This window comes from Eurosta solidaginis, chromosome 3, assembly GCF_040869045.1.
Source record: "Eurosta solidaginis isolate ZX-2024a chromosome 3, ASM4086904v1, whole genome shotgun sequence".
Lineage (NCBI taxonomy): Eukaryota > Metazoa > Arthropoda > Insecta > Diptera > Tephritidae > Eurosta > Eurosta solidaginis.
This window is the reverse complement of record NC_090321.1, coordinates 222,458,617-222,475,194: the sequence shown is the minus strand read 5'-3', so window position 1 is coordinate 222,475,194 and position 16,578 is coordinate 222,458,617. Positions and strand designations below refer to the sequence as shown.

At 38.7% G+C, this 16,578-nt stretch overlaps 1 protein-coding gene and 1 pseudogene across 5 annotated transcripts in view; one reads left to right on the top strand and one right to left on the bottom strand.

Annotated features, from left to right (window-relative positions):
- Positions 1-16,578, bottom strand: part of dpr1 (defective proboscis extension response 1) — a 550,132-nt gene that overhangs the window by 346,739 nt on the left and 186,815 nt on the right. The gene's annotated exons all lie outside the window — the stretch shown is intronic.
- LOC137243607 (uncharacterized) lies at positions 6,530-15,363 on the top strand (annotated as a pseudogene).

Sequence of the window (16,578 nt, the reverse complement as noted above, 5' to 3'; positions counted from 1 at the left end):
GATAGCAATTCTACATTCATCTCATTCATCATACCATAGTTTGCAGCCTTAAGCTACATCTCAGGCAGGAATTATATATTATACTCCCCAAAAGAAAAGTGAAGTTCCTTCCCATCGTCCTCAAACAAGCACCGCATCGGATGACCTAAAATCAGTTGAAAGCCCTCAGCAAAGATTCGGTAATATATGGAGCCACGGTTAGGAAAAAAACAGTGCGTCAGGAATTTAACGTTGAAGAATCCCTTCAATACCGTGAAAGTTGGCATGCAACCGGTGACCTTGACAATTTTGTGTTTGGCCCTACCCAGAGAAATATCTACCTCACAGCCCATGTTTCATATATTAGTATAATACTATCAAAAACTATTAAAAGTTTCAATTTCAAAACAAAGCTTAAGCTTTGGCTCTTTAAAATTCGTGATAAATGAATATCATCAAATTGTGTATGAAAATATTTTTCAAACATCAAATAAAGTTTTCGTCAAATTACCGAATTCCATTCGGGAAAAGCAACATGGAATTTGCCTGTTTAAGCATTAAGTGACCTGCAAACTGGACTCACCACTCAAAGCAACACAAATGCCTTTGGGCATTTTAGAGATTAGAGCATTTCATTTAGTATTCAACTAAAGCTTAGTAGAGTGCCATGGCGTATGAGCAACACGATGAAAACATTTATTAAAGAAAACTAAATTAATGTTCAACATCAAAGTGTTTTGTAAAATAGATGGCATAACAGAAAATTTAGCTAAAGAATGAGTAAGAAAAAAATAAAGAAAAGAAAAAAACAAATAGCATTATCCATGAGAGGCATGCACGGCATTAAAGTTGAAGCATAGGAAATAAAGAGCTTCATTTATAATAAAAGCACATTCTCAACACCTGATAAGGATAAAAATAAATTGGGCCAATTTGAGAGAAACGTTTTGATTTTTTCTATTTAGTTTTTATATCTTGTTTTTGCTGGAATGAACACTACACGTAGCAGGCTTGCAAATTGTCTTATTATTATTTTTTTTTTTTAGCAGGCACTTTTTTGTTTTTCTTATACCTTTCATGAACATGAAATGGTATACTAACTTTGGTCCGATGTTTGTAACGTTGAGAAATATAGAAGAGAGGATCACCATTAAGTATACCGAATTGATCAGGGCGAAGAACTGAGTTGATATAGCCATGTCCGTCTGTCCGTCCGTCTGTCTGTTTGAATGCAAACTAGTCCCTCAAATTTTGAGATATCTCAATGAAATTTAGCGCAACGATGTATTTTTGTATTATATTAGACATTTGTCGGATGCGGTAGGATCGGACCACTATAAGATATATCTCCCATACAACCGATCGTTCAGATAAGACAATTTTGGTCATTGCTGCCGGAATTGAGAAAGTATAAACGTGAAACTCGGTGATATATATTCTAATATATCATAGAAGATATCCTGAAAAAATCATTTCGATCGGAGCTATATACAATATATATCCCATACAACCGATCGTTCAGATAGGAATATTTTTAGCCATTTCTCCCTTAATTTGCAATATAAAAACGTTAAACTTGGTGATGTTTATTCTAATATATCATAGAAGATTTCCTGTAAAAATCATTTGGATAGGAGCTATATATAATATATATCCCATACAACCGATCGTTCAGATAAGGGGGTTTTTTGCCATTTTTTTATATTTATCTTAAATTAGTTTAGGTATGTACATCTGTTCACTATATATTTCGTGTCTTATACAGCGCATTATTTGGAGATTACGAATGGGATAAGATTATTGTTTAGCCCCATTAATGAAAGGTATGAAGTCTTCGGCAGAGTCGAGAACAGTCCCGTCCTTACTTGTTTTTTTTTTTTTTTTGGCATGATTTCTTCGAAGGAAGTTTGGATGAATCCAAAAAATTTAGTTCCACCGGTTTCTTTATACCTCTGGTATCATTACTACATATTATTACTTTAATTTTTTCTGATCTAACGTAGAGAAAAAGATTGCGCATAAATTTGGAATTTTCTTGGAGTTGAAGTTTAATGGAGAAATTAATCAAGTGAAAGTCTTATATAAAGAGGATCCCCGCCATGGGTCTGCGCACAGGGCACCAACTTAACTAAGTAGTTGAAGGAACTGAAAGTTTCTCTACAATGTTGTATACTTGGTTTATAAGCAGCAAGCCCAGCTAACGCTGTTAAATTTGGAGGCAAAGTCACTTTCTCTACATTGTCTTCGTACGATTTATCAATTTATTTTTAGCAAAATGGCGACATGTCCAAAAATAATACAAAAACAATGCCAAAAACTATGACATAATCAAAAGTTTAACAAACGGAGTTAGCATATAAACAAAATTCCACTCTAATTAGAATACAGTCCATTCACTCGTAGCGCCAAACGGCAGTGAATGGTATGATACTAAAAGTGCTTCAGCCGAGGGCAGTAAGCGAGGGATTCAATCTTGATGACTTTAAACTATTTCAGAACAGGTCAGCACCCACCTCTGCGGTACGATGCAAATTATAGGAAAACCCCAATACTTAAACTACCTGAAGGACGACGATATACGATTTGCCATTGCTAACGTAGATTATCGTAGGCTATAGATTTTTTGCTCACGAATCCCTACTGAAAAGATATTACTTAATTATAGAAAAGTTATCGATTATATATAGAAAATCTATCGATTTTTTATTGGGTTGTTAACAATTTTGTTACCCAAAAGTTATCGTTATATTAAAGAAAAAATTTATATTGACTATCGAAAATTTGGTAGATAATTTATCGATACATTTTCAAATATGTGGCCGCGGTGGTTTGATAGTAGTGTTCTCCGCCTATCACACCGAAGATCCTGGGTTCACGCCAGATGCAAAGCAACATCAAAATTTTATAAACAAGTTTCTCAATTAGAAGAAGTTTTGTACCCACTCCGAGTGCATTTCTGCCATGAAAAGCTCTCAGTGAAAATTCATCTGCCCTGCAGATGCCGTTTGAAGTCGACATAAAACAAATAGATGCGCTAAACAAATTGGAAAAGAAGCTCAGCTTTAAGTCCCTTCGGAGGCTTTCGCGCCTTACAAAAATTTTTTTTTTATCACAATATATCGGTATTTCCCTCACTAGAGTAGGCACCTTGTCGTTGGTGTGAGGGTTTATGCGATCTCCATAGCGCCGCTTCGACTCATAGGAGGGCGGCGGGAAGTCGGTGACCAAAAACTGCCAACCCCCTAATCCAGGGTGTTATGCGGACCGTGCCTATTGGACGATTTGCCGCCAGGGGTTAAATTCGGCTGTATTCGAACGGAGCCTTCCCGATACCGGGCCACCTCGGAAAGTATTGATAGCCTTACCACAGTAAGGGGCGCTGCTGTGGCTGACGGTTCTTTCCCCGTATATAATACTGGACCGCTGAGCCCGCCTTATCGGGCAGGTGGTCGTACGACCACGATGAACGACTCATTACCAAATTGTAATAAGGAGGATGATAAGAAGAGGACTGAGACGCAAGCCAAGGACGACAAATACGCATTAAGCGATGCATCGGACTCGGGGAGCGAGAGTAGTGATGACTCAATGAACTCCGTGTTGGAAAAGCACACAAATGAAAACGAACTAGAAGAATGGAGAAGGGTACGGAGCAGAGGAAGTAAAAGATATCTCTCGCAGAACCGTGCTGCACTAAGAATTGTCCAACGCCTGGGAGCAGTGGTCGGACCAACAGAAGTGGAGATCGAGCACATGGAATAGGTCCATGAGGCGGTAGAGGTAGGTCGAAGGCAGTTCAAAATGTTTGCTGCTAGAAACCCTCGGTTCTGCAATAGGTACGAGGAGGAAGAAGCGTCGAATGGCAGAATGAAGAGGCAACGTTCGGCGGAAGGTGACAAGCCTACTTTTAAGAGGCAGAAAAGACCCAGTCCCATAGCCGCGAAGCAGGGCAGTCGCGTAGACAAGACAAGTAGGCCCAAAACTGTAAGAGAGATGGGCCCCAATAGCGAGGTAGCAACTACCCCGAAAGCTGCGAGTCAGAGGGATGCTCCAACTACAGAAGTAGGAGATAAGACAAAGGGAGATAACGATAAGTCTCCGGGTTTCTCGGAGGGGCTAAAGGGAGATAAGGCTAAGACTCTGGCTTTCTCGGAGGTGCCAGAGGGAGTTAACACTAATACGCCGGCTTTTCCCGAGCAGATGAGTGATCTGGCGAAGCTGGTTGATCGTAGCAGTCCTTTCGGACAGATGACTAGTGAAAGGCGGAGATCTGTAAAAAGCTTATTAGCTTAATGCTTAAGATGATGCGGGAACAACCAAATAAGCTCCTTTCAACCTTTGATCGAAGTGGATGGTATAATGGTGTGAAGATGATAGCGTGCGACAACATCGCGAGCTTGCAATGGCTGGAGGAAGTGGTTCCAAACATCCAAAGGCAAGGCACGAAGGCGCAGTTTGAGGTGGTGGATAAAGCGCAAATCCCCACGGTACCAAAAGTTATGGTGTGGATACCATGCGTGATGAAGTCGGAGGATACACTGCGACTTCTGCAGAATCAGATTCCGAACATACCGACACAGGTTTGGAAGATACTTACTGTATCTCGGCCTACGGAGGAAGCTCAGTACATCTTCCAAATAAACCAGCAGGCGGAGGATATATTATACATGCAGCTTGGAAAAATGTCCTTTGGTACAGGCAAAATTTATATGCGTCTCAGGAAAAGAAGTCCCGAGGATAAAAATCGCAACACGCTGGAAGTGGGCGAAGTCGAAAAGGACCTCAAAAGCCTAAGGGAAAAAAGACCGGTGGAGATAGTCACCGTAACCACAAAGTTGTTAGAAGAGGACCTATAGCCAAATGGTGCTGTGATTCGCACAGAGGAAAACCCGGCACAACAGTTACAAGAGGCTGAAGGGGGCTTCGAACACTCTAAACCAAAATGGCAAGGGGAGGACGACGTCATGACGAAGATGCTGGAGGGGGGCAAACAGCCCAATGATGCTGCGAGTCCTACAGATAAACCTCCAACACAGTAAAATAGTGTCGAGCGAACTACTCCTAACCCATGCAAGGGCTCGTTTGACGTGGCGCTGATCCAGGAGCCGTGGCTCTCATCGGGAGGAAAGGTTTCTGGACATAGCGCGCGCGGATTTTGGCGTTTACTATGCGCAAACGAAGGTACGGGTGCGAGCTGTAGTAATGTGAAGGAAACAGCTGCATTCATATATGCTGCCTAATTACACTACTGAGGACCTCGTAGTGGTGGCCGTTGAGCAAAGGTATAAGCAGGCATTTATCCTGGCATCCTGCTACATGACCCATGCTGCGGAGGTTCCACCGATGGAGTACAAGAGGCTAGTACAGGACGAAGGGCGCAAAGGGCGGTTGGTCATAGGCGCGGATGAAAATGCGCACCACAATGCGTGGGGAGGAGCAGATACGAACGAGAGACGGGAATCTATATTTTGTTACATCCTGCAAACCAATTTGCAGACAGCCAACAGGTTAAATGTCCCTGCGTACATTGGTCCAACATCCAGCAATGTTTTGGATATTACACTGAGCTCCGAACGTGATATATCAAGGTATGATTGGGTGGTTCTTGATAGACCATCCTTCTCCGACCATGCGTATATCAGCTTCAGCATTCCCCTAAAGAGGGTAGAGAAAGGAGGAACCTTTAGAGACCCTAGGTCAACAAACTGGTTTAAATTCCAGAAACAGGTAGAAACGAAACTGGGACAACCCAATGTGGAAGAACTGGAGGAGTCTCTTGAATTCCTAACAAGGACGCTTATGACTGCGTATAACAGAGCTTCCCTCTAAGAAGATTCAGAGGAAAAGCAAAGCCGCCATGGTGGAGCAATAAGCTGAGTCTTCTAAGAAGACAATTAAAAGAAATGTGGAAGCTAGCACAGACCTGCGGAAAGCGAAGCGTGTCGGGACGCGGACAGGGATCTACTGAGAATCTACAAGCGTGAAATTTCCAGGGCGAAGATACTCTCATGGAAAAGTTTCTGTACGGAAATAGAATGCTCCAGCGAAACAGCACGGTTGAGAATAGTCCTAGCAAGGGGAAACATAATCAAGGGACTAATAAAGAATGAGAACGGGGAATGGTCACGTAATAGTGAGGAATCCCTTGAGGTGCTTCTCGATACACATTTCCCATCGGGAAATGGTTTAGAACAGCCAGCAGATAGCACTCACACTTCGCTCACGGAGCGGGTAGTGCCGGGCTTGGTGACCGATACCAAGATCGAATGGGCAGTGAAAACATTTTCTAAGTTTAAATCGGCGGGCCCAGATGGTATATTCCCGGCCGTGCTACAAGTTTCAATTAGGGTGGTCGTGGAATGGCTTAAAATAATAGTCAATGGGTGTATAAGACTGAATAATGTACCGCACTCTCGGAGAACTGCTCGTGTAGCTTTCTCACCAAAGGCGGGGCAGATCGGTCACGTGTATCCCAAATACTATAGACCAATTAGCTGAACATCATTTCTGCTCAAAAGAGAGGCTGATAGCTATGTACATAAAGTCCAACATGGTTGAAACGCTGCTCTCCACAACACAGCAGGCGTACACCAAAGGCAAGTCGGTAGACAGCGCTTTGCATAGGGTGGTAATAAGCATAGAGAAAGCCCTGGAATATAAGGAATATGCTCTAGGAGTCTTTTTAGATATTGCCAGGGCTTTCAATAATGTAGCAAAATGGGCGATTATGGATGGTCTTAATTACATTAAAGTACATCCAGCCTTAACGAGATGGATCGGCTGCATGATAAATTGTAGGAAGATTACACCGCAATGGATTGTACGAGGCCACGAAATCAGTGGACAGGGGAACGCCGCAGGGAGGGGTATTATCACCTCTGCTGTGGACGCTGGTCATCAATCAACTGCTCAGGCGATTCCATGAGGGACCCGTAAAATTTACGGCTTACCAGGATGACGTTGCAATTGTCATAAGTGGAAAGTGCCTCCCAACGATTAGCTCTTTGATGGATCGGGCACTTGGGGATATTCATACCTGGGCTTCAAGTGTCGGGTTGAAAGTCAACGCATTTAAGACGAATATGGTCTTCTTTACAAAGAGGTACAAGGTCCCAAATTGGATCAGACCTAAGTTAGGAGGGGATCATCCTAGACAGTAAGCTGTCATGGAAGCTCAACGTGGAGGAGAGGGTGAAGAAGGCTTCAACGTCATTTTATGAATGTAAAAGCATGCTGGGGTGTACGTGGGGCTTATCGCCCTCTTTTTCTTAATGGGTTTTTACAGTGATTGTAAGCCCTATCCTATACTATGGAGTTCTTGTTTGATGGAAAGCCACACAAAAAGCAACCTACATCAAAAAATTAGAGGGGGTATGCAGACTATCAATGCTTAGCATTACAGGAGCCCTAAAAGCAACCCCGACAGCTGCACTGTATGCCATTCTGCACATTCCACCTGGAGACCTGGTAGCAAAGAACATAGCTTTAACAACTGCAACCAGGCTCGCTGCTTTGGGGCAGCTTGAGCGCCGACCATACGGCCATAGTAGTATAGCCTCATCAATCACAAGACGAACAGACTACTTGATTCCCTATCTGCGCTTCGAGGGCGATCTTAAGGCCACAATTGAGGTGGACTATTGGCGCAGGTGTGCTCAAATGGCAGGCGAGGCGATACATGTGTACACAGATGGTTCCAAAGTAGTGGAAGGAGTAGGGTCCGCGGTATATTGTGCTGTTCCGGAAATAAACAGATCCTCCAGGCTGCCATATTACTGTAGCGTTTTCCAAGCGGAAATAGTAGCCGTAACTAAAGCAGTAGAAACCCTGGAAGAAAATAGCCCAAGCTTCAATAGTGTTAACTTTTATATTGACAGTCAAGCAGCAATTAAGGCAATAATCTCGCATAGCACAGCATCTAAATGCGTGTTGGAGTGTAAGCGGTCCCTGGAGAGAATCGGGACAGGGAGAAGCATACATCTATATTTGGTCCCTGGGCATATGGGAATAAATGGCAAAGAAAAAGCGGATGAACTAGCTAAAAAGGGTGCATCCCTTGAAGCTTGCTCCGTAGAGGTCCCATTTAGACTGTGTGAGTTTAAGCGAAGGCTAGAGGTGCGCATGATCGACCAAGCGGGAAAGGCGTGGATTCAAGCACGGGGCTGTAAAGTGTCGAAGATTATGTATGGGTCTGAAAACCTCAGACTAATAAAGTTGCTTCTACCATTAAAAAGAGAGGACTGTAGACTCATGACGGGTATTCTGACTGCACACTTCCTTCGTGCGTCACATGCTTTTAAATTAGGCTTGGTCAGTGATAGCATATGTAGGAAGTGCGGGTTGGAGGAGGAAACGATCGAGCACGTTCTGTGCTTCTGCCCTGCACTTGCCAGGCTAAGGCTTCAGCTGTTAGGAGTGATACAGCTGTCAGATCTAGATGCAGCAAGTGGCTTAAGTCCTAGGACGCTTCCAGTATTTGCCAAGAGGACGAAGTTATTTTATAATATAGGTCCTGGTTTTTGAGAGAGTTTTTCAGTTTGGTCGTTAAAACAAACTTCTGGTAACACTACGGACTTATTCAATCTATGTGAAGTCCTCATGGACCGGCCAGTTCAACCTAACCTAACCTTCATCGATAATTAATGTATTTGTTACCGCAGTGATACGATTTTTTATCGGAATGTTGTTGTTGATGGTGTAGCGATAGAGACACTATCGAAAGTTTGGGGAGTTTTATAGATATTGATGGTACTAAGCCGGATATAGACCCAGTACGTTGCGGTAACAAGCGCATGTTACAAATAAAATAATTTTAAAAAAATTTTTTAGTTAAACGGTTTTATTGAAAACAATACTTACATGAAATAATAATAATACGAAAAGATAGAAAATAATTAGGTAGGTCCTAGGTACTAGTCATCACACTCCTTATCAATCTCGGGCGTTGATCATACAATTAAATAAAAGCGTTGGGCGCGTGAAATTTCTAAAAATGTGAGGCGTAACATAACCTGATTAAGGTTCAGTTGGTTTTGCTTATGACTATCAATAGAAATATGACGCGTCCAACGCTTTTATTTGATTGTCCGATCAACGCCCTAGATTGATAAGGAGTGTGATGACTAGTACCTAGGACCTACCTAATTATTTTCTAGCTTTTCATATTATTATTATTTCATGTAAGTATTGTTTTCAATAAAACCGTTTAACTTAAAAATTTTTTTTAAATTATTTTATTTTCAAGTTTTTAGTCTTTATTTAATTGCCTGTTATTTCTCATTCTATTTAGTTCATTTAGTGACTCAGTATTACAAGGACTCTTTCCTGACGTTTTGTTACAACCTAAGTCCTCAATACATAATCCTTCCAAAGACTTTACTCGACTGCGCCACGTATGCTTGTCCCTCCTCCAACTCCAAAATATTTTGATGTCACTTATACTGGACTGTATGCAATATTTGTTCCAAATATGAGCCAAATCGGGCATCATAGGTCGCTTTCTATTCATGTATGTATTATGTGTTCCAAATATGGACCAAATCAAATCGTACCACAAATACAATTTTTGTGAATATCTCGATCCATGCGCCACCTAGCGGCGATTTTTTTTCACAGGTCGATTTCTATTCTTGCATGTATTATGTGTTCCAAATATGAACCAAATCGGACCACAAATAGGATTTTTGTGAATATCTCGATCCATGCGCCACCAAGCGGCGATTTTTTTTGACAGATCGATTTCTATTCTTGCATGTATTATGTGCTCCAAATATGAGCCAAATCGGGCCAAAAATAAGATTTTTGTGAATATCTCGATCCATGCGCCACCTAGGGGCGATTTTTTTTCACAGGTCGATTTCTGTTCTTACATGTATTATGTGTTCCAAATATGAACCAAATCGGACCACAAATAAGATTTTTGTGAATGTCTCGATCCATGCGCCACCTAGCGGCGATTTTTTTTCACAGATCGATTTCCATTCTTGCATGTATTATGTGCTCCAAATATGAGCCAAATCGGACCACAAATACGATTTTTGTGAATATCTCGATCAATGCGCCACCTAGGGGCGATTTTTTTTTACAGGTCGATTTCTATTCTTGCATGTATTATGTGTTCCAAATATGGACCAAATCAAATCGTACCACAAATACAATTTTTGTGAATATCTCGATCCATGCACCACCTAGCGGCGATTTTTTTTCACAGGTCGATTTCTATTCTTGCATGTATTATGTGTTCCAAATATGAACCAAATCGGACCACAAATAGGATTTTTGTGAATATCTCGATCCATGCGCCACCTAGCGGCGATTTTTTTCACAAATCGATTTCTATTCTTGCATGTATTATGTGCTCCAAATATGAGCCAAATCGGACCACAAATACGATTTTTGTGAATATCTCGATCCATGCGCCACCTAGGGGCGATTTTTTTTCACAGGTCGATTTCTATTCTTGCATGTATTATGTGTTCCAAATATGAGCCAAATCGGACCACAAATGCGAATTTTGCGAATATCTCGATCCTTGCGCCACCTAGCGGCGATTTTTTTCTTATTATTGCACTGTCATCGGGTTCTGAACTATATTCCAAGTTTCAAGCTTGTAGCTTATCGGGAAGTTACTTAAATTTCAATTAGAAGATTTGTTCACAACGGCCGGCCTGTCAACTCAAGCTAAATAAAACCGTTTAATAATAAAAACATAAAAATTGTTATGTCAGTTTTAATAATTCGTTGTCGAAAAGTTATCTATTTATTATCAAAAAGTGGCCGATTCTTTATCGAAAACTTAGAGATTTGTTACGTTTTGTTTGACACTTTTCATGAAAATGAAACAGTATATTAAATTCCGTCTTAATATCAAAATTGAAAGTCCTTAAAGCAGAGGAGATAGATCCACCAATAAGTTTACGCAAATGATGGGGATAATGAACTTAGTTGGTTTAGCCATGTTCATCTGTCTGCCTGACCGTCTGTCGATATGTCTGTTTGAATGCAAGTAAGTTCCACAAATTTTTGGGGAATCTTGGTAAAATTTCGTGGAAAGGTATATATCGGTGTCCGATTGGACGTTTTTCGGAACCGACGGGATTAGACCACTAGCATACATACATACTCCATACAACGGATTTTTCCGAAAAGATGGTTTTTCGTCACTTATCCTCTATTTATCAAATATAAACTTTAAATTTCATCATATGCTCTCACTCATGGAATGTATAATTTGTCTGAAAAAATCATTAAGCTAGTATATATCCCATACAATTTACTGTTTAGAAAAGGGGGATCATAGTATTATCTATCTCATGTAGACAAAAAGAAGCGTGAAGTTTTGTGTTTGGATTAACCCTTTCGCCCCTAGTGGGACAATACGTCCCAGCAAACTTCAAACATTTGTATAACTTTTAATTGTTATCCAATTTCGCATTGAAATGCGCCCAGTAAAACCTTAAAGCCTTTTTTGATGATCAGTAACCGCATTCCGTTATTATTGATATCAGTTTCCCGTTACAGAATATTTTGCACAGACATGTCGCGAAATTTCATCAGAAAGTCGTTGTAGTTCAGTGTGAAACGTCTAACTGGTACCGTTTTTATTCGTAGTATACCGCTTGCTGTAAAATCTAGGTGTGAACAAATATTATTCCTTCGAAATTGGAAAGAAATTATAATGAAAGTGTAAGTTTTTTATATTTATAACTGCATTGGGGCATATAATCCCAATAATGTATTTGTTTGGGATAATAATATCCCAAAATTTGTTTGTACCTTTAGATGTGTAAAATTGTTTGGACCTTTTGGTATTATTGGGAATTATACGTCCCACCTATAAATGTTATTGGGATTATATATCCCAGAATAACGGTAAGAATTCAGGTATGCCAAACATCTTATATTTTAGCCATATTACAGTATTTTCTGTCGTTATGATGAAAATCCCGTCTGATTTCAAAAAAAAAAAACTCAGGGGAGAAAGGGTTAAGTACCAATAAACATTATGGACACATTCAGCGTAAGTGAGGTCTTTATTTTCCGGATCAGCCAATTACTTATTTGATATTTATCGAAAATATCACTTAGGTGCATCTCTTCTTAACATATTACATACAAGATACATCCGATAATGTGGTTATTAAGAACCGGATAAGGACACTGCTCGGCTCCATTTTACTAAGTTATGAGGTCTTCAGCTACTATGTCTGAATTTAAGTTTCCTGCAAAGTTAATAAGGCTCTGCCAAATGACGCTGAAAGACACCATTAGCTCTATTAGGAATGGGAAGTACCTCTGCGTGCACCTCAAAATCAAACAACAAGGCGACTTTCTTACATACAACTACTGGCGTATGCTGATGATAGGATGTTCGAGGTTATGAAGGATTTATAATATTTGGGAATCAACATTAATAGCAGAAACAATGTCAGCTTAGGAATCAAACGGAGGTTAGGCAAGTGAAAGTTAATACCTCTCTCGACGAATAAAAATCATGCTCCATAAATCGCTCACCATATTTGTATTGATAGATTTGTAGTGCTCGGAATCGAGCTACACGAATGGATGAAGACACACCCGATAAAAAAATATAGCAATGATGTTGACGTCTTCGGTAGTCTCGTCCCAACTTATTTGTTATGGAAATGATTTACTTATACTTTTATTTCAAGTAGGTCGATGATAGTCGCATGTTGAATTTACGCCCTGTGTCTACCTTGGGAGTCTAGTTTCACACCTATATATTCGGCTACCTTGTAAGAGGCTATGTTTCAAGGTTGCAAATTAAAATTTTACCTTCGGAATGTGTTGGCTTAATGGTATTTCACATACATGTCCGAAGTTCAAAATATTGAACATCGAGCTAAGAAAATTATATATGAAAAAGTGATACAAATCTTCCCCCAAAGCATGATCCTGCTTTTTGAAAGCATGTTATGCTAAAGCTGATATTAAAAGATACATCTGTGTATATAAAATTTTGCCAAATTTAACGTTTGTATTAAGTGTTGCTTCTCTTTTTTTTATATTTTAATACTCTATGTTTTTACACTTCATCCATTTGCAAAATTCTATATTAACAAGAAATGCGTCAAACATCAAATAGCCATAAATTTAAAGTAAAAATTCTAGCAAACTGCTTACTAATACACTAGCGCCTACAAAGTGGGTATAAGTGCACAGTAGAAGTTTAATTTAAACGTGAAGTGTTTTCTTTCATTCCTCCCCCCTGTTCTCTTGCGTTCGCATTTTCATGACGACTTTTTCCAACAAAAAAAAACTAGTTGTCATTTCGTATGCAAATTAAGTAAATTTCTTCGCTGCATAAATTATGCCAAAATAAAATAGCGCAAATAGTTGGTGCGTGTACTTAAATTCAAAATTATTTTGTTTTGCATATATTAGGCTTTATGTAGAGTGGGAAGCAGTTTACTTTAACTAGTATTTTGGCTTTAAAAATTTTTCCTGTGCTAAAGCACTTCAAGCGAGCCATAAAATTCTTACACTTGCACTGATGCGTTAGCGAGAGCTTTGCCAACATTTTTCGCCTATCAGCCTTAGTCTACTTAGTTTACTCCCCCTCTCTCTCTCTTTCTCCTTTGTTCCTTCTAATTTTACTTGCATTCAAGTGGAAACAAAAAAATTCAAAATTATGTTTTGCATAATTTTACACATCATTTAACACGTCAGACAGTCAAGCGGCAGCAACCACATCTATTTTTACCTGAGTTGTTGCTATAACCACTATAAGACTATACATTAGGGGTATGACATCTTTCTAACACCTATTTTACATGGCACCACGTGATGAGAAATAGTGAAAAAAATAATAACTGCATTTTTATTTTTGCATTTTATTTCAAAAACTTCACGCAGAAACAAAAAATAAAATTTGAATACAAATTCCATACATTTGTATTTCTGCACAATACATAACTGTTTTTAGATTGTTTATGAAACAACCAAAGCGCGTGTCATCAACTTGCCATTACATATAGTTTGCTTTTGGTCTCTTCGTATTCGAGGTGTCTTGTTCAATAATGTCTTTTAAAAAAAAAGTGGTGATGAAGTTTTAAAAAATTCAAAGCAATGCAAAATTAACTTAACCATCTTTGAAAAATCCAAGAATAAAAGAAGAGATATCAATAACATTGAGAGAGCCTTAAGTGAACTGTGCAAGATTCCAAAACTGACCGTTATAATAGGAAGGTATAATGAATTAGCGAAAACGGAAATATTATGAAAGAAATGATGGCAGATTATAAAAATGAAATGATTGATTTGTGGTCTAAACTAAACTTTCCAAGCATAAGATGATCATCCATAGAACGGAAAATAACAAACATTTTAAATGATTATTCAACATTTCTAAAATATCCGACTGGACGAAATGTCATAATGATGTTCAACAACTTATGTGGTATAACTAATTTAAAAGGCATTTGGATAAGTACTGAGGACAAAGCGTTATATCAACTTCAAATATCTACGAATGGATAAGCTGGATACACGACAGCTAAAGCTCTTGATGTGCATCCCTCCAAAGCTGCTCTTTTTAAACAAGAAAATAATGAAGAAAATGTTAAAAGCACCTTGTGTATTAATGAAAATGAACTCGACAATTCTACATCATCAACCGAAACTATCCAGCAATCATACAGCCCATCTGCTGCTGAATATCAAGCTCCTTCAAGAATCAAACAAGTGAAGTGTTCAACAAAAGCGACAGTGGCAATGGTTACAAAAGCCAGTGTTAGCACCAAAAATGTCGCTAAAATATGTAACGAGTTGGCAAAAGAAAGAATTGATTTAGCAACACCGTCACAATCTGGTATTTACAAAGCATCGATAAAAGCAGCGCAACGTTTGGATAAAAATTATAAAACTGTCGTAAAAGATGATATTTGGTGTGTTCATTTTGGTGGCAAGAAATTTGGGAAAAAAGAAGTGCAGGCCGTTGTGTTGACAAACGAAACAAAAGAAGTAAGGGTAGCGGTCATGATTCTTGAAAACGGAAAAATTTTGACAAACTTTGAAGATACCTATTTAATAATACATTTGTAAAACTTTACTTAATTTTCTATAACTTTTGAAGCAATTAAGAATGACCTGGATAAATTTCAGCTTTGGAATTCCGTCAAAGTGATAGTTTGTGATACAACAAACGTTAATACCGGAAAAAATAATGGAGTTGTAAAGTCACTGCAGACCTGTTTTGAGAAAAAAGCTCTGTCCCCACCGCAGTATATTGGTTGCCAGCATCACGTGCTAGATTTAATTTTGAAGGATGTAATGGATGAGTTACTTGTTGGAAAGTCAATATCGCCAAACATCTCTTATGATATTTTTTCCGAATTGATAATTAACTACGACAATCTCAAATAAAAGTACAAACAAACCGGAGATAAATTAGAAATAAAATCTATAAAATGGCGTGATCATATGCAGTTTTTATAGTAACTAGGACAAGGTTTTAAACACTATGACATAAACAACAAATTTCCATACATAAAATTCAAAGTTCTTCCATCGCTCAGCAAGGCTCGCTGGATTTCAAGAGCTATTCTTGCAATTTTAATGTTCATTCTCATTCCTGAACACAGAATAAAACTTTTGCCAATTTGTCAATTCATATACAGTGCATGATATGACGTATGGTTCTCTGATCACTGTTTCCAAATAAACGATTTTTAAAGTTTTGAAAAATCCGTCAAGCAATTTAAAGCTGCTCGTAAGAGTTTTCTCAAACACTGGGTTAAAGAAGATTCTGTTATTTCGACTTTGAAACGAACTAATATCTGCGCTGAAAGAGCCTTTAAAGTCATACAGGAAATATACCCTAATTGTAAATCTGATTCTACTTTAAATCCCAAATCATCTAATATAAAAATAACTACATATTTATAAACAATTATTGAATAGCAACCTGAACATTCCGCTGTTCTAAATGAAAACTGTCTTCTTCTTGCTTGCAGATAACATTCAAATTTTATTTTTTGTTTCTGCGTGAAGTTTTTGCAATAAAATGAAAAAATAAGAACACAGTTATCATTTTATCAATATTCGTCATCATGTGCTGCCATGTAAAATAATTTTTTTCAAAAAATTGTAAAATGTCATACCCCTACTATACATACAATGTCATATATATAATCTTATTAATAGCGCTGCCAACAGCAATTGCGCACAGTTATTCAGAATATTAATTTTGCTGAAATTTTTTCATTTTTTTTGTCACTTTTAATCCGAAGTTGTTTAAATCGCTTTGTTACGCTAATTTACGTTCAACTCCCAACAACCACATAGCAATTTGAAAGATCAACTTATGTGGAAAAATCCTTTCTTGTAAAACGCCTATTACGGCTTCACTTGTAGGATTGTTTGGGACTGTGTAACATGCCTTGGACTAAGCGCTAGTGGCTTACTACTACTAGTATACCCCTCTACTGAGGTACCTGGCTCTAAAAAGTACCTGGATACGAAAAGTTACCAGTTGTGTATAAGTACACAAATACGAAAAAATGACCGGTAACAAAAAAGTATCAGACTCTAAATTAGAAACCGAATCCCATAAAGTACCCGGTACTTGAAAGTACCTGG